The sequence below is a fragment of the Ornithodoros turicata genome, chromosome 1, assembly GCF_037126465.1.
Source record: "Ornithodoros turicata isolate Travis chromosome 1, ASM3712646v1, whole genome shotgun sequence".
NCBI lineage: Eukaryota > Metazoa > Arthropoda > Arachnida > Ixodida > Argasidae > Ornithodoros > Ornithodoros turicata.
Window position 1 is genome coordinate 157,953,573 of NC_088201.1, and position 23,704 is coordinate 157,977,276.

The window sequence follows — 23,704 nt, forward strand, 5'->3', positions numbered from 1 at the left end:
AATCTGCGCATCAGGGACCACCATGCGAAATGTTTTGTTGTGCGGTGTGTTGACACGGTTGTTGCGCGATAAAATTCGTAAAAACACTCGAAGAAAGTAGCCTGAAACGGCTGGCCCGGTCTGCACGTGTGACGACGCCAGACTACTGTGTCCTAAAGGGGAAGGGACGCTTTCATAGATGTGGTTCAGTACATCATGGGTGCATTGTTCTGCACGCCAGTATACTGAGGAAAAAAGAATTATTCTTCTACATGCCGTCCTTAGCGAGATACAAGCCCTCGAACACACTCCCGAGCTAAACGGAGACGTCACAGAGCTCAGAGTTGCGTCCGTTCCCATTGGCAGTCGTAAGCACGTGATTTCTCCTGCGCTGCCTCACTGGCGGCAGCGAGGGCTGTGATGGCAGAGCCGCATGAGTTTCGTTATTCGCGGAGCCACTTTCTCCTCTTCTATTACCCTCTTCTCTGTGAAAGTTTCAATGCTGGTTTTGGGTTTATCTCTCATAATCTGGGTTGACCTGTCGCAACCCCTTTAGTGTATCACAAATTACTGCCCATTTTTCCGTGCTATGAGTTATACGAATGCGGAAAGCGGAGAAAGAAGTGGAGGAGTCATCATAAATGACTTTTTACATGACACCTGTACAGAACTACAAATCCACGAACACAATGCTTTTAGCTCCAAGTGACCCGTTCCATCGAAACGCTACATTGATAGCAAGGAACGAGTGACTGATCTCCGATGAGCTTTATTAACAGTTCTGTCAGAAGCGCCATTCGAAGCAATAAATGAGTTCCACCACAAACGGATGAGTTGGACAACAAAATTCAGCATATTTGAGGCATATGGACCTGACGCGCTTTAGCCTTGCCATTCAAAAATGAAAGGTTATAAGAATGTTTGGCCTCCCAAGCAATTCTTCAGTTAAAACCCTTGCGGGTCACTCCACTAAGGCGGCCGAAATGCGACGGATGAACCGGGGTCGGTGGAGATGAGGCGACTGTTTCGTGCCAGGGGAATCGGGACACTAGCTGTAGTGTTCATCTATCTGAATACTGTGGAATAAAAATGACGCGTATATTTCATGACACTTATGGGAATTCCTTCCCATTTCCCCAGCCGCTCTCGCCCATCCTGCCAGTGGAGGAACGCAAGACAACTCAGTCAAACATCGAAAGGTTTATTCCGTACCTCGACAAGCTAAGCCGCTCCCTCGCAGCACCCCCTCGATCGTGTCGCTCGCCAAAGTCGCCCCCCGTCCCAATACCCGCAGTCCCTTTTACCGGTTCTCCATGTCACTTCCTTTCCACCCTTTTGCCAATCGCGCCCTCTCGTGGCGGCTCCTTCGTCGCCTTCTACTGGCGCCTCCTATAGTCTCCATATCCCCCCACCCACAAGTCCAGAACACTGGGTGTTCAGAGATTTTCATTCGGATCTAGTTCGATGCAGATGTCGTCCTCCTGGGGGTTGGGGACGCAGCTACTTCCTCCGCTTCTCGAAGCACCTCTGGGCGGGCCTGCGGTGGGTAGCCACTGCGGCGGCGATGTCGCCGCATTCTGGGCGCGCTCGCTCGCAGCGAGACCGGTGGAGGTCTCCCTGTCGACGGGTGGAGCTCCGGGACCTTACAAATGGGGCAGAGGAGACTCTACTTGTCTGGCGGGAGGGGATGAAGCTGGTCCGCAGGCTGTCTCTCCCCGAGCGTCAGGCCCCAGAAAGGCAGGGGAGCGGTGACGGTGTCGGTGCTCCTGAGCGGGCGTGGCTGAGACGACCACTTGGAGTGCGCGACCCACGACACTGGATAACCTTGGTGGACAACCGTCCACGTATCCGCTGATTTCTGCCGCGGGCAAGGAGACCTGGCTGGCGCCGGATCCGGTGGTGGTCCCCTGCACAAATGCATACTCAACCTAAAAAGCTAAGAGGAAAAGCAGTAGGAGGGAAAGTCCACACTGCGAGAGCCTGGATAAGCACTCCCCGACTGCAAACGTGAAAGTCCGAAGTGACAGTATTATACACTACATCGCGAGCACCAGAGTTTTTGTAGCACCAGAGTGAGGTTTTGACCGAAAATAGTAACTGCTACGTCCGCTGCGTGCGCATAGTGTCGTAGGTGAATGCAGGTCCGGAAGGATCGAAGCGTAGTTGATGCAATGCGGGCCTCTCTTGGTCCCTGACTGCGGTGATCGACGTCCGCGCAAATACGAAGGGATCAATGCTTGGGAGAACAACACATTCGAAACATGGATTGCTCCCCCAACCAGATAAAAGCCGGCACGCAATCGAGTATAACCGAGATCTAGTAGGAAGATATCGTTAATAGTAAGATATTCCCGCGCTATCGCGAGGACGCCATCGAAGCGATATTCTCGGATATACAGTCGAAAACGGGAGGTGCAACACGGGCGGGAGTGGCACGTGCAACGCATCGCCTATCACTGCAACCTGTGGATGCGCGTGATTATGACATCAACTTCGCTTCCCATGTCGGTCTGATAGGCCGTCTGGTTATGAAGTCTGATAACGACTTATAGTCTGCGTGCCCCTGTAAGGAAGGCACCGGAATGCAAGTCGTAACGGCGCGTGTAGCTTTGCTTACGGCGGCGAAACCAACCTAGCATCAGGGCGAACCGTCATTACCGTGCACAGTTTGGTTGCACGTTGCTAACAACTCTACCGTTAAGGTAGCGTCGAGCTACGGCCCTCGAGGCACCGAAGCTAAGAGGCTCTGCGGGGAAGGCACTGCAGACACCATAACCCCATTGGCGAGACTACACTGTTTACCGAGTGTCAGGCGTCCGGCCGACCGAAGGGAACGGTCCCGGAGACCTCATGGTTTGAGGCCGGTATATTGTACCTAAGATCCTAGACGTGGGGTGCATGCCGAGAGCGAGACTCCTGTGAGCCTCTGATACGGGCGCAACTGCTAACTTTGAAAAACTAACAACCACGATACTGTAATAAATGAAGGAGAAACGTCGAGACCAACCTATTGTGTTCCTCCACGCGGATGGGTACACGAGTTCGTCCCACGCGGGCGACCGAACGAGAGGGTTCTGGAACACTGGTCGTAACCCGCACATTCTGCTAACACGAGTAACAAGGCCAGTGTAAACACTAGAATTTGGATAAGATAACGGGGCGACTCCGCTGCACCAGGCACGTTGAGCTAACTGCCCCCCCCCCCCCCCGAGACAACAGCACAAGGGTGCTCCCGCCTCTAAAAGGACGAACACACAAAACAACGGATCTGTTTGCAGGGAGCCAAGGGTTGTCTGTGTTCGACGCGCATACTTCGGTTTTACAGGAAAACGGAGCTAGACGGCTCAATCTGAATGCATTGGAGAGGCATCTTCTTTGATGTTGTAACGCTTAGCAAACTGAAGACTACTTGGGTCGGTAAGCCTCCAAACCTTGTGGTGGGTCAGGCTCTGGGTGGATTTAAGAGGTCCGGGATTTGCCAGACCCTTTACTCTCTGACCACACTTACCACTCTCCGACTAAGGAAATTCGGCGATGTGCACGTGGTACTACACAGTTAGTTGCCACTCCCAAGCGATGTTTTTGAACTCTGTTTCTAAGTGATACCAGTAGTTTTGCACCTGAACAAGTACGAAACGACTGTTCAGGAGGCTATATTGAGATTTCGGTCAAAACGAGGTCCTTCTAAGAACAAAATAATTAGGGCAGCACAAGAAAATTTACATAAATTTTGATTGAAAAAATTCGTCTGGTCCAGGATTTGAACCCTCGATCTCCAAAGAAGGCCAATTTTACATTTTTCGATTATCATACCAGCAGTTCAATACGCATGTACACCAGAGCATCCTGATACACTTTGACTCAAAGAATTTAAAGTAGAACCTCATAAGTGAAAAATTACAAACACGACAGGCAGCACAATAGAGAAAAATATTAGACTATGGCAATGAGCCTTGGGACTATTGAGAGAATACAGGAGGAATGTGCATGAGCGCGAGGTAATTTTTGGATCGCCTGTCCAGGATCCCGAGAAGCTTCGTCAAGTGACTTCGGGCAACTTTAGATGACTCCTGAAAACTTCAGGTGACTTCAAATGACACCAGACGTCTTCAGGTGACTTCAAGTGACCTTAGCTCGCTCCAGACGTCTTTGAGCTGACCCCTGACGTGTTGCGCTGACTACAGCCGACGTCAAGTGACTCCAGCCGACTTGGAGTAAGCTACTTTGAGCACCTTTAGCTCACTTCTGGCATGTAGAGCTGTCTTGAGGAGACCGTTAGGTGACTACAGATGTCTTCAGGCGCCCTGAGACATCTTCAGGTGACTTCAAAAGACTTTAGACGTCTGCACGTGACCTCAGGTGACTCTAGGCGTCTTCAGGCGGCTTCAAGTGACTTTAGGTTACTAATGACGTCTTCAGGTAACTCGAAGTTACTGCCAACGCCATCATATGACACAAGATGTCTTCAAGTGAATTGACGTGACTTCATACGGCTGCAGGTCAGATCAGACATCTTCATGCGACCTCAATTGCCTTTAGACGTCTACATGTCACTTCGAGTGACTTCAGGTGACTCCAGACGTGCGTGAACCCAAGCGTCTTCAGGTTGACTCCAGCTCATTCCAAGTGACTCCCTGTAAATTCTGGTGACTCCTGACATCCTCAGGTGTCTTTAGTTAACTTCACACGACACCCGACGTCTTCAACTGACTCCAGATGCGTTCGGGTGTCTTCAGGTGACTGCAGTCATCTTCAGGGGACTGCAGGCTCCAGACGTAGTCAAAACTTACAAACGCGATAGTCAGCGCAATATAGAACAAGTACTTGGCTATGGCAGAGAGCATTCGAGCAAATGGGAGTGTTTGGTTGACACACAGCTAGCGTAGATAGAAAGGCGTTCTTTCTCCATGACAGGCAAGCATGAACGATGGGCAGGACACGTAAACAAACACAAACACGAAGGCGTGTGTGTGTTGTGTGTTTGTGAAGACGTTTGTTTACGTGTCCTGCCCATCGCTCAGGCTTGCCTATCATGGAATTCATCCACCAGCTAGCCTGCATTTACGCCATTCTGTCAATGAGCGTTCTTTCTCATATTCTAAAGTGCGCATCTGATAAGCCCTAGCGAATAATTATTCCCAAAACAGGTTTTGTACGAACATTGCTTGCATTGGTTTCTAAATCTCTCGTCGTATTAGCTCAGAAGAACTGAAATAGCATGTCTAACCAGGAAACCCTAATCCTCAAGCTGTAGACTATGAGTTTCCAGAACCATGGGATATTTGGAATTGCCCGTTTTGACATCAGTGAGATATATCTCAGAAATAACTTGAACACTTCCACATAATGTATTATTTTCGTGTCTGGGATGCGAAGCGCGGATCACTAGCACGGTAACGTCCATACCAGACCACTTCGTCCCGCCCACTTCTCTCGTATTCTTCTTTAGTGATTAGCGTTCATTATTTTACAACACTAGACCACTTCGACCAATCATACATCTGCCCTACTGGAACAATTTCACGTGTGTTTTCGAATGGAGCTACTACTTGGCGTTGACTCCAGGGCTCCGAAGCCAACGCATTTTGTGAAAGGTCGCATAACAATTCGCATCTTAAAGACATGGATGTTGTATGAAGTGTGGTTCTCCTTGTGTCTGTATTCTTTATAATGAGGCACCAAATCCTTTCCTCGCAGATCCGTTTTGAAACTCGAAACACCGTCGTCGTTTCTCTCAGAAAATTCCCAATTTGTTCCAGTTTGACCGGTGCTTGGATAGCCTAGTTGTTTAAGGCACGCACGTCCTGGAGACTACTGGGTCGGTAAGCCTCCAAACCTTGTGGTGGGTGAGGCTCTGGATGGATTTAAGAGGTCCGGGATTTGTCAGACCGTTTAATCTCTGACCACTTACCACTCTGCGACCACTCACCACTCTCCGACTAAGGAAATTCGGCGATGTGCACGTGGTACTACACAGTTAGTTGCCACTCCCAAGCGATGTTTTTGCACTCTGTTTCTAAGTGACACCAGTAGTTTTGCACCTGAACAAGTACGAAACGATTTTTCAGCAGGCTATATTGAGATTTCGTTAAAACGAGCCCCTTCTAAGAACAAAATAATTAGGGCAGAAAAAGAAAATTTACATTAATTTTTGTTGAAAAAAATTCGTCTGGTGCAGGATTTGAACCCTCGATCTTCAAACAAGGCCAATTTTACGTTTTTCGATTATCATACCATCAGTTGAATAGGCATGTACACCAGAGCATCCTGATACACTTTGACTCAAAGAGATTTAAAGTAGAGCCTCATAAGTGAAAAATTACAAACGTGACAGCCAGCACAACAGAGAAAAATATTAGGCTATGGCAATGAGCGTTGGGACTATTGGGTGAGTACAGGAGGAATGTGAATGAGGGCGAGGTAATTTTTGAATCACTTGCACACATCCTGAGAAGCTTCATCAAGTGACTTCGAGCAAATTTAGGTGACTCCTGACAACTTCAGGTGACTTCAAGTGGCCTTAGCTCGCTACGGACGTCTTTGAGCTGACCCCTGACGTGTTCCGGTGACTACAGCCGACGTCAAGTGACTCCAGCTGACTTGACGTAAGTTACTTTGAGAACCCTTAGCTCACTCCTGGCATCTACAGCTGCCTTGAGGAGACTTTTAGGCTTTTAGGTGACTACAGATGTCTTCAGGTGCCCTCAGACATCTTCAGGTGACTCAAAAAGACTTTAGACGTCTGCACGTGACCTCAGGTGACTCAAGGCGTCTTCAGGCGGCTTCAAGTGACTTTAGGTTACTAATGACGTCTTCAGGTAACTCGAAGTTACTGCCAACGCCATCATATGACACAAGATGTCTTCAGGTGAATTGATGTGACTTCATACGGCTGCAGGTCAGATCAGACATGTTCATGCGACCTCAATTGCCTTTAGACGTCCTCATGTCACTTCGAGTGACTTCAGGTGACTCCAGACGTGCGTGACCCCAAGCGTCTTCAGGTTGACTCCAACTCATTCCAAGTGACTCCCAGTAAATTCTGGTGACTCCTGACATCCTCAGGTGTCTTTAGTTAACTTCACATGACACCCGACGTCTTCAACTGACTCCAGATGCGTTCGGGTGTCTTCAGGTGACTGCAGTCATCTTCAGGGGACTGCAGGCTCCAGACGTAGTCAAAACTTACAAACGCGACAGTCAGCGCAATATAGAACAAGTATTTGGCTATGACAAAGAGCGTTCGGGCAAATGGGAGTGTTTGGTTGACACAGAGCTAGCGTAGAAAGAAAGGCGTTCTTTCTCATATTCCCTAAAGTGCGCATCTGATAAACCCTAGCGAATAATTATTCCCAAAACAGGTTCTGTACGAACATGCTTGCGTTGGTTTCTAAATATCTCGTCGTATTAGCTCAGAAGAACTGAAATAGCATGTCTAACCAGGAAACCCTAATCCTCAAGCTGTAGACTATGAGTTTCCAGAAGCATGGGATATTTGGAATTGCCCGTTTTGACATCAGTGAGATATATCTCAGAAATAACTTGAACACTTCCACATAATGTATTATTTTCGTGTCTGGGATGCGAAGCGCGGATCACTAGCACGGTAACGTCCATACCAGACCACTTCGTCCCGCACACTTCTCTCGTATTCTTCTTTAGTGATTAGCGTTCATTATTTTACAATACTAGACCACTTCGAAGAATCATACATCTGCCCTACTGGAGCAATTGCGTGTGTGTTTTCGAAGGGAGCTACTACTTGCCGTTCACTCCAGGGCTCCGATAGCCAACGCATTTTGTAAAAGGTCGCGTAAAAATTCGGAGCTTAAAACATGTATGTTCTATGAAGTGCGGTTCTCCTTGTGTCTGTATTCTTTACAATGTGGCACCGAATCCTTTCCTGGCAGATCCGTTTTGAAACTCGAGACACCGTCGTCGTTCCTCTCATCAAATTCTAAATTTGTGCGAGTTTGATCGGTGCTTGGGTAGTCTAGTGGTTTAAGGCACGCACACGCTGAAGACTACTTGGGTCGGTAAGCCTCCAAACCTTGTGGTGGGTGAGGTTCTTGGTGGATTTAAAGGAGCAGTCTAGAGGCCCACAACTTTGTTTCTGTTTTTCGTCAGTATGGAATGTTAGGCGGCCGAAAACACTTTTCCCACCATTAGTGCGACATTAGCGAAATTGGGACGCCTGATATAGCTCCCCGAACCTCCCGTGTGCGAAACACCCTCATTCGCCTTCACGATAGGCACGTGATGAACGCCACCACGCGTGTCACTATGTGACGCAAGTGGAAAGGACACTCCTCATTGGACCTGGGATCACATGATCGAGAGAGCAACATCGCGCAGGCCGGGGCGTCTGCTACCGCTTCGGAGAGGCCATGCGTTCTCCGGCTACGTGATGTCCGACACGGAGGGTTCGAAGGCTGTCCACGACACAACCACGATTTTTTGGGACCGCAGACACCACGGGAAGAACGAGTGGTGTGCTTGTACAGCAAAAACCCCGTGCTTCGCGACAGTGTGCAGCCTGTCCGACCGTTTTCACCGCGCAGTTGGTTGAGTGGCTAACAGGTGGCATCACAATACCGCCGCCATCGCTTGCTTTCTGTTACTGTGAATTCTGAGATTGCACAGAAGCCACGGATATCGGACGCGGCCACGGACTCTTGTGATCGTAATCTTATTTTCTCAGGCTGCATATATGCTTTGTTTTTTTTAGAAAACGATATACAAATCATATAAAGAAGAAACAAGAAGAACAAGTCAACAAGAAACAGCTCACAATGTTCGTAGCAGATGTTTTTTCCTACGAACGAATGAGGGGCTCTCTACCACCAACGTCACAGTAGAGTGGGTGTGGTCTGCAGTTGGAGCGGGTGTACCCTGTTTTACACCATTAAAAATAAATTATTGAAAAATACACGCTTAATATTCCAGTCATAAAATCCATCCGCTGAAACAAACCTCTGAAAAATCCATCCCTTTGAAATCCACAGTTTCAAAATAAATCATACTTAGGCTTATGTGCACGCTATGCCGTGCTGCAATGGGTGAGCAATGCAGTGTTTTATGTGGGTGGCAACAAAAGATTAGGGTATTTTGCGATGTTCTGCCTCGCATTTAGCGTGTTTCTTCAAATTTATAGCTGGGGCCCTATCCTGGTCAAAGTAATCTACCTCGATTACTTGAAATTTCTTCTGTCATTGGTGCACAATCGAAAAAGGCGTGAATATTAAAAGCGGTTGACACCTTCTATCAACCAATCGCCCCACGTGTTATCTTGGAAAGCGACCCGCCTTATCAGTGTTTCCTCCTGAGAATCCGAAGACCACACCTGTAATCTGCCTGCCCTGCCTTGTTGCTTCGGTTCTTAGGTGTCGGACACAGAAAACTCTACCGGCGTAAAACTGAATTTCGTGGAAAATGCGTGGAAAAGCACGCTCGTAATTCCTTTTTTGCTGTTTGTCATTTTTCTTGACGTACAGGTGTGCAAGACGGCAATGTTTGTGTGACACTGTGATTGTACTTGGCATTTATAATTCGGTATGTACCCGTGAGATGGCGCTGATGGCAGGCAACAAAACTGACAAAACGGCAAAAGCGCGAAGGATCATTGCAAAGTGTCGAACGGACAGTGTGGCGCGAGCCGTAAACGCGCTTATGAGAAATCGGTTCGTGCTTTAAATCTTGAGCTTTATTTATGAGCTTTTCTTTATATTTTTCTGTGTGTTCGTGTGCTCGATATGCGAAATGATAATTCGCATTGCAATATGCTTCTTTTGCTCGTGAGCTGTGGGGGTGGTAATGATACCGCAAATGAGCATTGATAGTTTTACTCAAGAAACAGTGAACTTTGATCGATGAGTTTTTCGTGTGCACACCGCTACGTTGCAATAACATTGATTGTACGACGTACGGCTCGGACGACGCTTCGAAAAGCCCGCCGCTTTCACGCATACGATGCCGCGATCGGCGCAGAGAAACGGTGTTACGCGGTGCTTTCTCATCATTAAACACAAACGAAGAAAGACATGAATTTTTTGTTGTGACGAGCACATACAGACTTTATACAACACAATAAACGGAAATGCACATGCGGACCCATCACGAAACCCATCGCCGCTCAAAGTAATCGACCCTCTTTCGCTAGATTACTTTTCAGCTTTGAAACTAATATTTTACGTCATTGTTACGTCAAAATGACGTAGGATCACGGTCCGAGATTAGGGCCGAGAGGCTGCGAAGGAAAACTAGGTATACATTTCAATTGAAACGGGCGGGATTTAAGGGCGGAGTATTCCGTGGCAGCCCCGCCCTACAGCTTGTGACGTAAAGTAATCGAGGTCGATTACTTTTGACGAGGATAGGGCCCCTGGTATCATCGAAATATTGGCAAAATGAAATGTCGCGTATGAATTCAACGATCTACAGGTCCCTCAGTGGAAAGCAACTGAGACGAGGCTATCATGTTGCGACGTAAACAACGAGAATTGCCGAGGTCACAATTCGGGATGACACAGACACGTGATCCTCAAACCCCCAAAAATTAACGAATTCAAACAATTCAAAGAAAAGAGGTGCTGACGTCAGCAATGGAGCGATTGCTGACGTGAGCACCTCTTTTCTCCGAGTTGTTTGAACTAGTGGTAGTTGTATCTGGTTATGTTTGTTCAACTTAATATGGTGAGTTGTAGCAAATAAAAACATAGCGAATTTCCGCATATGTATCCGTTTCTCATGCGGTTGATCTTGACACGTAACACTGCCAAGTTTTCCCTTTTCGTGTATCACAGATTGCTTGTACGGCATTTAGCTGTGTGTAGAACTATTACACTTCGTGTCTTCGTTTCTTTTTACACCTGCCATTCGTCCCTTCAAGTATCCCGAATCCTTCTCTATACTCTTGCAGCAGGGTGGGAAAGCATAATATGTGAACTTGTAACGTGCCTCCACCCGTCTATGTTACAATATAGGTATTGCACAGATGATCATGTATTTAATTTCTGAACTGCACGCATGCCACAAATCAATGTTTTATCTTTATTGCGGCTGAGTCAGTGGCGAACCTCGCACAGGAGCATTTCAAGGATGGCCTCCTATGCGAGGAAGCAGGCGAAGTGCTGTTTTCTTCTACTTTTTTCTTTCAATTGGCTGACTGTGTCCTACTCATGCTCCCTACCAATGAGTTGAATTAAATTGCCTGCTTCTTCAAATAAAGAACATGTATAATTAAGAAACACCTGCAGACCTATACCAGTATGCTGGTAATGGAAGTGATACTATAATTTACATAAAGAGTCTCTAGGATCTAGAAAGGGGGGTCAGGATGTCCTGCCCACCCCCTCAATTTCCAATGTTACATAAAGCTTCAATTGACCTTGACAGTGTAGCAGCATGCTATCTAAGGCAAGACTTTCCCCCCGAAAAATCCTGGAGAAAATCTGCTTGCAACAACGTGAAAATAACTCCAGAACAATGAAACAAGTAGAAAACAACAATGCCACTAAAACACTTATACAATCTTGTGAGGAATGCGTTACCTGATTTGGACAAATCTATGGAGCCACTCAAAACACAGAGCCTAGTGAGGGCAGGTTTAATGTTATGCACTCTATTTGTGTCTACAGAATCCCATATCTTCTCCTTGAAACGCTGCAGACCTACGGCCATATACATTACTGATCTTCCTAAGATTGGAGTTGTCTAAGTCCTTCTCCCTGCTCAATCTCAGTTTGGGATGTAACAAGTGAACTGAAAATGGAAAATTACAATTAACAATACTGTGCATGAGTAGAACTGTACATTGTTTAACAACATAATCAAATCTAGAACTATTTACTTTAAAAATAAGGTCAATGAGGGTCTGTAGTAGTTCCTACATGCCATGATTCATAGAAATCTTTTCTGTAACCTAAGAATAGGTTCAACATAGGGCTGTACACTGTGGCCCCATGATTCTGAACAGTAAGCGAGATATGAATGAAATAGCATGAAATAAATAGAGCGTAGTACACTAATTGGAAACAGTTCTATAGCAAGGCGCAGGGAGCAGGCTTTCGAAAGGTTTTGACAAATGTGCTGAGTGTGACGTCCCCCCGAAGATGTTCGTCCAGAATTTCACTGAGGTGATTTCATCAGCTTGCAGTATAAGTTTACCATGAATAGCAAGTTTAGGTGTAATCCTACGTAGTTTAGATAATGTACTACGAAAAACAATTGCACAAGTTGGTTCATTTATGATTAACATAATTTTGTTTTATCTAAACCACTCATCAGTGTATTCTGAATTATCTTCAGCATGCCATCGAATTTGTGCGACCCTTTTTTCAGGCATAAAGAAATTGATATCATCACCGTACATTACACATTTGGAATTTTTGAGCCCCCTCAGAAGATCATAATTGTATAAAGGAAATTAACATTTGTCCCAACCCTGAGCTCTGTGGGACTCCTATAGAAGCACACAGAGGCTCGAAGGGAACATTGTTACGTACAGCTGCTTGTGCTTGTGAAGACAGGTAACTGCTGCAAAACTCTGAAAAAAAAAATGAAGGCTTGACGATGGAAGCCATTTTTGTCAACAAGATCTTGTGGATATCGTGTCAAAAGCTTTTTTTAGCATAGAGAGATGCCAGCAGGGAAGGTTACAAGGTTATCTTTTAAGACGTTATTAATAAATTTTGTAGCAATTACCGCAGTGGAAGTGGATTGCTTTGCTCCGAAAGCCATATATGGGAACAACCTTGGCATTTTTTTTAGTACGCGTATCGGAATACCTGCCTACATCAGTAGAATGGTTATACAAAAGTGTTACTGTGTCACCCAGAACATCAAAGCTGTTGTTAACAACAGTACCCGTATCTAACCAGAATTTCTCAAGATAAGCTTTGAGTGATATTGTTTTAAATCCCAATTGTTGTTGTTGCTGAATTACGATACCTGTACTTCATAAAATGCAAAAGGTAGTATATGTTTCTGTTTTCTTGCCCTTTGAGTAGCAATAGGATTTTTGCTTTAATGAGTTTAAACTTGTCGATGTCATCCAAGGACACGTCGGCTGGTCAAAACACAAATACTGAGAAATACAGAGTGTTTATTTTTAGCATTTACATAATTTTTATAAACAGCTATGACTGCAGTATGGATGTTGTATTTTGCTGTTGAGTTTTACGGCCAGTCGGATACCCTCTGGACGACAGTATTGAACAACCAGATGACTAATTACCTTAAACTCCTTAATTAACTTTTTTGAATTAGTATATTTCAGGAAAAAGCGAGATAGCATATTGAGAAACTATCCTCGTTGAATCCTATTCTACATTGTAAAATGCTGAAAAATGCGCATGTGTTATCGTATGCATCCCAGGATTTTGATATGCAAATGAGCCTAAATAGGGAGTTGTTGCAAATGACCACTGCTTGTTAGTCTCAGAAAACATCTTCGTCTACAACCTTTGGTCTGTTGGTAACCATTTCTATTTGTACCAGTCCTCTCAGTGTGTGAGTAATACGTAATGCTGCTGGCGACATCTTCAACTGGCTTGTATCCAAAATTCTACCCCTCAATAACAGTGGCATACTTTGCTCAGACAACAATTGCTGCTGGCAGTGGTTTGAAAGTTGACCATACATTGCTCACTATGGAGCATTACCAAAGGTAGACCTACACCTGGGGAGCTATTCTCGTCAAAGTAAGCTACCTGCTTACTTTCTTTGCAAGGAGGTTATTGGTCGCCGAATAAAGAAGGCGTGAACAATGGGAATGTCATTGGGAATGGTTTTCACGCGCCGTTAGCCAATAGTCGAGCATTTGATCGTCCAGCCTTGCTGCTGTGTGTGTGTTTTCACCATACGATCATCATGATACCGCCCTTCCCGCCATTAGATTGTCTCCCCGGAAACGGAAGGCTACAACTTGAAAGAGAAGGTTGGAGGAATGCGGAGAAAAGTGGTCATGACAAGTTCACTTGCTTGATAGTAATATCTAAAAAACTTCCACGGTGTAAAAATAGGAAAACAATCTTGTGTAGCGATCGCGTTGTGAGCGAGATAGCGAACAAGTAAACAGTGGGGTGGCGCTTGTGCGTGCCCAAGATTTTGAACCTGCGGAGTGGCGCGAAAAGATTACTACCCCCGTACAGTTTCTTATGTCATTTCTTGTTTACGCGCAACGCCTCTGCGGCGCCATTTGTTATTAATTATTAACTGACACTGATTTCGTTGTCTTCGCCTTGCATTCGTATCTTTCATTGTCCACAACCCCGACAACGCCCCCCCCCCCTCATGTAATGAGTCGTGTGAGAAAGTAGCACGAAACGACCACTACATAAATTCTGTCTGTGTAAGGGACAGACTTTTACTAGTTTAATGATAGACGTCATCGCTTCAATCGTCGATATGACGGACGACTCTGTATCGGAGAGCGGTGCATTGTGGTGAAGCACGAACCACGGCAATGAGCATGGATCGTCCGATCATTATTCTTCCAACGAAATGCAAATATTTATGCACTATGCGCCATTTCCGCCGTCGTGGAAACGTATTTGGAGTCAAATAAAGGTCATAGTCCGAGGCATGTACGCCATTCTCATCGTTACCGCCGTCCCCGTTCAAAGTAGTCACCCTCTTTTCTGTGCTTACTTTTCAGCGCAAAAAGTAAGATACTACGTCACTGCCTACGTCAAAATGACGTACCTCTTAACATGATCCCGTGAGCTAGGGAAAATCTAGGGACAGCGAGGGGACCACTTCAACGAGCAATGTTCTTCATAGAAGCACGGTATTGGGTGTGGCGCCACTTTTTGACTGTAAAAAAGACAGCGGCGGCGCCAGCCCGCCGTCAAACATGTCACGTCAAAACTGCCAGAGCTCCGTTCATGAGAGATATTCCATAGCAACTACAATATCAGGACGTCATAATTATTCCTGCACGTTTAAACCGATGTACTATTGTTTCTCCTTTTTTCCCATACAACCTATTTAAATCCGGTACACAGCGCCACTGTAGGTCTAAGCTGTGATGCTCTACACGCTGTGTATGCGCTGGGGATAAATGTCCCTAGAAATGGGCGGATCGTTCAGGCGGAGCTTGTCGCGTTGGCTCAGCCCAACAGCTCGTGACGTGTAAAGTAAGCAGGTAGCTTACTTTGACGAGAATAGCTCCCCTGGTGAGACAATGCTATGGACAACAACTCAATCCAACTTAGACAACTAAGCAATGTACCCAGTCTGGCGCTGTTCTGATCCCTGATATCGTTGTGCCAGAAAATCCCAGTCCATACCAAATCAGAACCAAAGTGATGCACAATGCATTAAAGCATTCATCCAGAAATTGTTGCATGTTACCATAATTAAGAGGGGCAGAAAAAAATGTCATGTTGTGGTCTTGAACAGCTGCCAGGGAATGCTCATCATTGATGGGTTGGACTTGATTTTCATTGAACGAAACAAAAGGACAAAAGGAGGCAACCGAGCTGACGTAACATATGCAAGAGTGATCTTTCGTCTACTTGTGGAGCAGGGAACGAGACGCCAACACAACATACGAGAAGTCTACCAACCTGCAGCAGCATTGTCGCAAGTAACATGCAGGTGTAGTGCTCATAGTCACAGTGAGATATTACATACTGCTTTGCACCAATCTATGAGCTTTATTTTTATCTAGCTTACTTTTATCTTTGAGCTTTATTTATATCTATCTAGCTTTCCAATCACGGCTTTCCTAACGATGTTCACAAAAAGGGCCAGCAAAGAGCATCATGCTGCTTAGCTGCCTCCATATACAGCCAGTTCATTACAGAATTCTTGATTACAAGTTGCTAATCGTTTCTGTCCAGACTTATTGTCACTATTTAATCAACAGTCTGTGGACAAGTAGGAAAGTCCCATCCACAAAACATTCTCTGCTCTCTGCAAGCAGGAGAAAGTGCTCTTCACTAGTGAAGCACAGTTTTGTTTTACCCATTGCTCTACAGGAACCTCCTCCTGCTCAGTCTCACTATAGTGACCACTGAGTCCATGGTCTGCTGCAGCCTGTGGCCAGTAGTGACCTTTTCCACTGTACATTATGGCTTGGACAGTATTGCACAAAACATACCATGCAATTCTAAATTAAAGAGTAAAATTCATAATTAAAAATTCCTATCTTAAGTATAACTTTTACTTCAAAATAGCAGTGTCAAATTCTACAGTCAATCCTCATTTTGTTCCAATTCGTAATACTACATTGAAGCATCATTTGAAATTGAAAATTTTAATTTTATTTGTTTTTCTATGTTATGTTAGTGTGTTATTTGTCTTTTATGTTTGTTACGTTATGTTTATGTATGTCCAAAGGCCTGCATATTTTGCCTGTGCTGCAGTTAAGATAGCACACGTTGTGCCATGCAGAGACAAACACTGCCCACAGTGCATCTATTTCAAGGCCAAAGACGTGCAAGATTTCTCTCGCATTTTCTGCTTAAAGCCTCCAGATGCATGCTCACAGGCCTCCCAGCTGTTTGTAAACCCTAAGAAGGTATTAAGCATTTCTTGTTCTTGGATTGTCAGTATTTGACCTAAATCTGTGGATAAATACTCTGAAAATTCACAAATTACACTCTAAATTCCATTTCTAAATCAAATTTGAAATCTCTAATTGAAAATTCTGTGGACAACCAGAATAAAGACTGTTCAAGCTGGTGCTGGCACCCTTATCTGGCCTGTGGCCCAAAAGGGGGTGGTTCCCTCTGTTTTCACGGTAGATGCATGGACGGTGTTATGCAAGAGCATATTGCGGTATTATAAATTGAAAATTATCATTTTGCATTCTACATTCCAATTTTAAGCTCAAGTGTGAAATGAATCATTAGGATTCTGATTTTATGTTCGAAATTCCAAATGGCACAGCCAAACTCTGAATTGGAAATTCTAATTTTATATTATAAATTCATATTGTAAATTAAAGTGCTAAATTTATCATAATTCTGATTTGATGTTCAGGATTCCCAATTGCAGAGCAAAATTCTGAAATCAACTAAAAACCATGACATGAAATTTTTGTGTACAAAATTACCAAGTTTGCATACAAATAATCTTGTTCAATTAATGCCATTAGGCTAATTACTATGAGATGTAAATATGAACTAACAACGTGTTGTGCAATTTTAAATATTATGCAGGTGACCTTGAATTTTAATCTCCAGCTGCTGCTTTCAGATTTCTCATTAGGCACCCTCTTTATCTGTCCTAATTGCTGTCCGTGTTTCTATGATGTAGAAAGGGCAGGAAGTTCATACCAATGTATGTATGCTGCCACGATTCCATTGCATTATTTGTCCATGCACCAAGGTTTCCCTGTTGGTTCAATGTTAACGGAGGGTACTGCCCATACATCCACATGTTTTCGAAGTAGACTACGAAAGCCCTCACCCCTGGCACCTGGGGTGCAGTAGCCTTCAGTAGGCCCCATGCCATCCGCACAAAAGTGGCTAGCACAAACGCCAGTGTTACAGTCTTTCTCACAAACACACACACACACACACACATTTTCTTTGTGTCTGTATGCTGCCGCTAGTCCACAGGCCTGCACATTGCGCCATACAGCCTGCCCATAATGGGAATGTCACCCGCTATGCCAGGAGGCATGAACACAGCCTGCAACGCACCTATGAGCGCCTGTTCAAAATCACTTCTCGTCAAGTCCAAGGATAACGCAAGGTCTTGATCTTGCATTTCCTGCAGAAACCGTCGAAAGGCATGTTCAAAGGTCTCCCAGCTCCTTCCCGGCATCAAGAAGAAAGCCACGATTAATTGCTTGCTATCCTTGTCAACATTAATAGTCAATATTTGGTCGAAATATGTGGGCAAGTGAAGAATGCCCCATCCACGAAAACCTTGAAAATTCTCATTTTACATTCTACATTCCAATTCTGAATTATAGTGTGAAATATATCATTTTATTTTTGATTTTATGTTCAAAATTCCAAATTGCAAAGCCAAATTCTTAATTGAAAATACTGATTAAATATAATGCAATTCTCATTTTTTGTTAAGATTCAATTTCTAAATTGAAGTGTAAAATCTGTGTATAATGTGCATCTGAGAAGGTTCTTCATGTACCAAGTTTGGGTTGCATTATTTGTTGTTGCACCACTGTCTATTCCTATTTCCTGAGCAAGTAGGGCCCTGTGCATGCAGGTGTCTCCAAAATAGGCTGCAGGTGCCTCCAGACACTATCAGTGCAGTTGCCTTCAGTAGATCCCACGCTGTCTGCCCAAAAGCGAGTGGCACAAATGTGCACATATTTTCATTGTGGGTGTAAGCAGCTGACAGTCCACAGGCCTGCACATTTCTGAAAATGACAACCGCTGCGCAGGCAAAAACACTGCCTGTAGTGCACCAGTGAGTGCCTGTTGAAGCTATGTTTCACTAGCAATTTCTCCCTGAGGCTTCAAAATGCAAATTGATGCACCTCCAGCTTTTTCCAGGCATCAGGAAGGCACTTCTCTCGTTCACACTGATGATCAATATTTGACCTAAATTTGTGGACAAGTAAAAAGAATGTTTGTGACTCTCTGCAAGCAGGAGGAAGAGCTCTTCGGTAGAGAAGCACAATGTGTGTTGCCCATTGTTTGCCTCACTGAAGAGCAGGAACCTACTCCTATTCAGTTTCTCCGACCACTGAGCCTGCAGCACCATGCGGCCAGGAGAAGCCGATTCTGTCTTTTTTCAGTATAGGTTACTGCCTGGAACGTCTCCGATTCCGCACTGTCAAATTCCAAATTTCAAATTTCTCATTTTGCATTCTAATTTTCAATTCAAAAATGGAGTGCAAAATTTGTAATTAGAAATCTGATTTTATGTTGGAAATTCAAAATTGCAGTCAAATTCTGAATTGAAAATTCTCAATTTGCTTTTTAAATTCCAATTTTACATTGAAGTGTGAAATTTCGGATCATGATTCTGATTTTATGTTCAAAATTCTAAATTGCAGAGCCAAATTCAGAATTGAAGATTCTCAAGAGAGAAACTGACGTTCTGGGGCTGGAACAACATAGAAGGGACAGATACAAACAAAGCCTCAAATTGCCTAAGAAATCAACGATGAAAGATGAGAGTCACTGAAAGGGTTAGCCAGCTGTAGGGATCGAACCCACATCTTCTGGATTACCGGTCCAGGGCTCTACCAATTGAGCTATGCTAACACGCCTCTCCAGCGACTTTCGGGGTGCGTCATCTGAAGGGACAACAAACCAGCCACTCACTCTCATTCACCCTCCTTTCATTCTTACATTTTTTGCTCACTCATACACACATTCATACGACGGAAATCGACGCAAGCGGCACCTGTTGAACAAGAGAGAAACTGATGTTCTGAGGCTGGAACAACGTAGAAGGGACAGATACAAACAAAGCCTCCGATTGCCGAAGAAATCAACGATGAAAGATGAAAGTCACTGAAAAGGTTAGCCAGCTGTAGGGATCGAACCCACATCTTCTGGATTACCGATCCAGGGCTCCACCAATTGAGCTATGCTAACACGCCTCTCCAGCGACTTTCGGGGTGCGTCATCTGAAGGGACAACAAACCAGCCAGTCACTCTTACTCACCCTCCTTTCACTCTTACATTTTTTGCTCACTCATACACACATTCATACGACGGAAATCGACGCAAGCGGCACCTGTTGAACAAGAGAGAAACTGATGTACTGAGGCTGGAACAACATAGAAGGGACAGATACAAACAAATCCTCAAATTGCTTAAGAAATCAACGATGAAAGATGAAAGTCACTGAGAAGGTTAGCCAGCTGTAGGGATCGAACCCACATCTTCTGGATTATCTATGTTGTTCCAGCCCCAGAACATCAATTTCTCTCTTGTTCAACAGGTGCCGCTTGCGTTGATTTCCGTCGTATGAATGTGTGTGATGAGTGAGCAAAAAATGTAAGAGTGAAAGGAGGGTGAGTGAGAGTGAGTGGCTGGTTTGTTGTCCCTTCAGATGACGCGCCCCCAAAAGTCGCTGGAGAGGCGTGTTAGCTTAGCTCAATTGGCAGAGCCCTGGACCGGTAATCCAGAAGATGTGGGTTCGATCCCTACAGCTGGCTAACCTTTTCGGTGACTTTCATCTTTCATTGAAGATTCTCATTTTATTTTAAAGTGAAGTGTAAAATTTATCATTGGAACTGATTTTATGTTCAAAATTCCAAATTGCAGCCAAATTCTGAATTGAAAATCCTCATGATACATTCTCATGAAATTCTACAATCAAATAGAATTAAATTCTGATTTTCTTTTTGTTCTAAATTCCAATTTGAGATGTCTGTCAATTTGCGTTTTTACATTCTGCAGTTCATAGACTTATTGCTGTTTACTTTGTTTTTCCTGTGGGTGTGTCAGGGCAATTTACATAGCTATAGCTCCAAAAATGATCATAAATTTACTAAGAGTAATATAGCTTACAGGTGCACTGTTTACATAAATGTGTGTTGCTGTTGTATGAAACTAGGACGTGCAGTACCTCTGGACTTTTCTGAGGAATGTGTCCATAGTTGTCTCCCCCGCCTGAATGCCTCTTGCCGTTGAATGGCACCATTTGCTGCTTGGAGGTGCCCCACACGTGCCGATTCGATCTGGCGCAGCGCTTCCAGGCAGGTGTAGATATTTGGATGGGGTCTGCCCACCACCACAACAGCCATGAGGTAACAAGAATGTACGGTCTGTTTATTATTATGCTTTTGTTTACACCATGTTGCATGCAGTATCGTAGTGTGTGTGTACTTACTGTATTTCTAATCGTCAGGCTTTGTTTCTGTTGGCATCTGCAATTCTTGTTGTACTGGCATTTTGCATCACAAAAGATGTGTGACTCATGAATTTACTATGTCACTTTTTGTGATGCTGTGGAAATGCTACATACATGTGCCACTGCTCTGTCCAGGGATACGAGCTCCTGCTCATAAATGTCAGGGACAGGCAGGTGAGGCTCCTCCCGTGCCCAGTCTTTCAGCCTCGCCCGCAGCCTGTCTTCTGTTGCACAGGCAACCACAGAAGCACGAATGTGATCTCCTGGAAGAGAAAAATTCATGGTATGGCAAGTATTGTCCTAGTTCAGGTAGGTGTTCAACCGACTTTCAGCTCAAGATGTACCATATTTTCTGGTGTATAACCTGCATGTTATACACATTGAAACAAAGAGTTGCAAAGAGGCAATGTGCATCTTTTACTAGTGTGTGCTATACAGGGTGTTCTTTTTTTATTCGTTGGATTTTTTAATAAAAAGCTATGACATCAGCAGAGATTTCCTGAAATTTCTCAGCTAAAATTTCCTCCTTAACTCTTCAATTAAGGGACTTTGGATAAAAGCGAGCCTTCAGAGCGTGAGACAATCCTCGATGAAAGTCATTCCACCTTGTACAAACCATGAAGTGAGTCCATACATTGAAATATCCATTGTCAAATATTGCTATGCGAATGAGGCAAAAGCACACAAACCAGATGCGCTGAGGAAAAAGGGTTCAATCCACGTCAGAGGGTGTGGCCCTATGATGTGCTGCCAAGACTTTGCAGCCTTCATAAGGCCGCGGGGACCAAGGATATGCACTTCTCAGGTGAACAGTTTCGTCTTTGCCTCATCTGCATACCAGTGGTTCGTGATGGATATTTTAACGCACATGCTTATTTCAGGGTTTTTTAGAACGTAGAATAGCTTTAATCAAGAATTGTCTGTCACACTGGATGCTTACTTTTATCCTAAGTCCCATCATTAAAGAGTTAATTAGTGAATTTGACATAATTAATCACCTAGAAGCTACATAATAGTATTGTCGAGAGGACGTCTGCATGGTCTTACAACGCAACTGCAAAAACCGCATCCCTACCGATCTCGTAGCTTTTTTAATCAAATATCTGTGATGAACCAAAGAAAAAGACACTCTGCATATCAGTTCCTTTCCAAAAATTCAACCTTTCTGGGAGATGTCAGGTGACTTGTTGCCGGATAGCCATGCATGGAGTTTCATTGATGCACCCCATTACGACGGGGCAGATGTCCGGCAAAAAAGGGACACTACATATTGGGTTGCAGATGGATAGCTGCTATCCTTTGCAGCGGTATTGCTCCTGGCTAAGGGCGACATAGCACACGAGTCAGATGGGGGTCCCCAGATATCTTCGGAATACCCGTCTACCATGCTGTTTTGACGTGACCTCACGTTCTCTAGATCGTCACTCAGGTGGCAGACATTCCTGCTTTAAAATAGAGGAAGTACCTTGTAGGTAACTAAAATGTAATAATAATATAATAGTGAGAATATTAGGTAATAACCCGTACTTGGACAAGACGTGTTCCTCTCTTCCTGCTCAAAACTGGGAATTGCATGACGTAGATGTTCGTTATCTATCGGTGTGCATCACACATGTAACTGTCAATTTCTGCAAATTTTAAGTGGTGTGTGTTATACGCTGGAAAATCGATAAATAACGTATAGCAATTTATATTTCATTCAGTATAGTTTCCTGTATACACGCTCTTATCTTCCATTCGTAGGTCTCTCCTTGCACACAAGTGATACACGATTTTCTTGACCAATGGGCCATCCCGTGTTATAGATTGTGATTAATGAAGCAAAGTCACACCAGACCTGAACCAGTTTTGCGACAGTTGAGAGACCTTCACATAGGGGCACCTGCTTTGTCGCCACTGGGGTCTGCGAGGAGAATACAGAGAAGCACCACGTCACAACAAGCAAATGTCACTTTCCAATAATATAGCAAGTTGAAGTAAGCCATCCCACAAATAAATGTAGTAAAACAAACCATCGAATTTCAGTTCGGTTTCCTAGCATATCTGAACCTTGTATATTTGTCCCTTTATTTAGATAAATGTAAGCAGTCTTCTTTTTGTGTAGGGGGAGGCTGTGAGGAAGCTATAACATGCTCCATTGGTTTATCCAGAACTCCAAGCATGGGGGTAATTATTACACATATATCATAATACCAGCATCTCATCATAACTGAAGTAGCCATCCCTGTGAGATTTACACATTAGGAGGTGTCACCAAACATGAGGGGATTGGAAACATAAATATGAGGGGATAAATGAGTCTGAGTCTTGTTTTGCTAGTATTGATGAAACACAACATTGTGTTGTTTTTCTAGTGCAGTTTGAGCTGCTGGGTATTCATACTTACCACTGATCTCTTGCAGCTGCCCTTCCACAGTCCGAGCAACAACTGGGCGGTTGATCATCCAATACTACTTGCATTTCCACATGCTGGAGTACGCTGGAGGACGTACTTATATCCGTCCACATGCAAGGAGTCTTTTCCTTTCCGAGTTTGGATGAATTGGCCATCCATCTTGCCACTTCAGAATCTTTGCACCAAACATCTCTGTGTTGCGTGTGCGTGCGGGCGAAGCGAACACGTGCAAATTTTATTTTGTATGGTGCAATGATACAAGAAGCGTAAAGTGAGAAATAAATATATTTTCAGAAATGCAGCGACTCAGTTTGTGCAAATGTACAAATGTTTTACGTTGCAGTGTTAGTCATTCTAGAGAGATCACAGAGAGAGGGGGGTTCGGTATCGAACGTACATCCCATATGGCCCATACAGGTCTGCAGAACTATGGCAATGCAAGTTCAGTCTAGGAGAAGACCCAGGTGCCTCAGGCCACTTATTATTCCATTTCCTCATGAAAGTGCCTGGCAAACATCAGCGCATTTTTTTTTTTTT

The 23,704-nt window shown here is 44.4% G+C and overlaps 1 long non-coding RNA gene across 1 annotated transcript; it reads left to right on the forward strand.

The window, feature by feature from the left end:
• The first annotated feature begins 22,554 nt into the window (after positions 1–22,554).
• LOC135371661 (uncharacterized) lies at positions 22,555–23,468 on the forward strand. Its single transcript, XR_010415687.1, has 2 exons — positions 22,555–22,938; positions 23,175–23,468. It is a non-coding gene; the product is annotated as an uncharacterized LOC135371661 (long non-coding RNA).
• Positions 23,469–23,704: the final 236 nt, after the last annotated feature.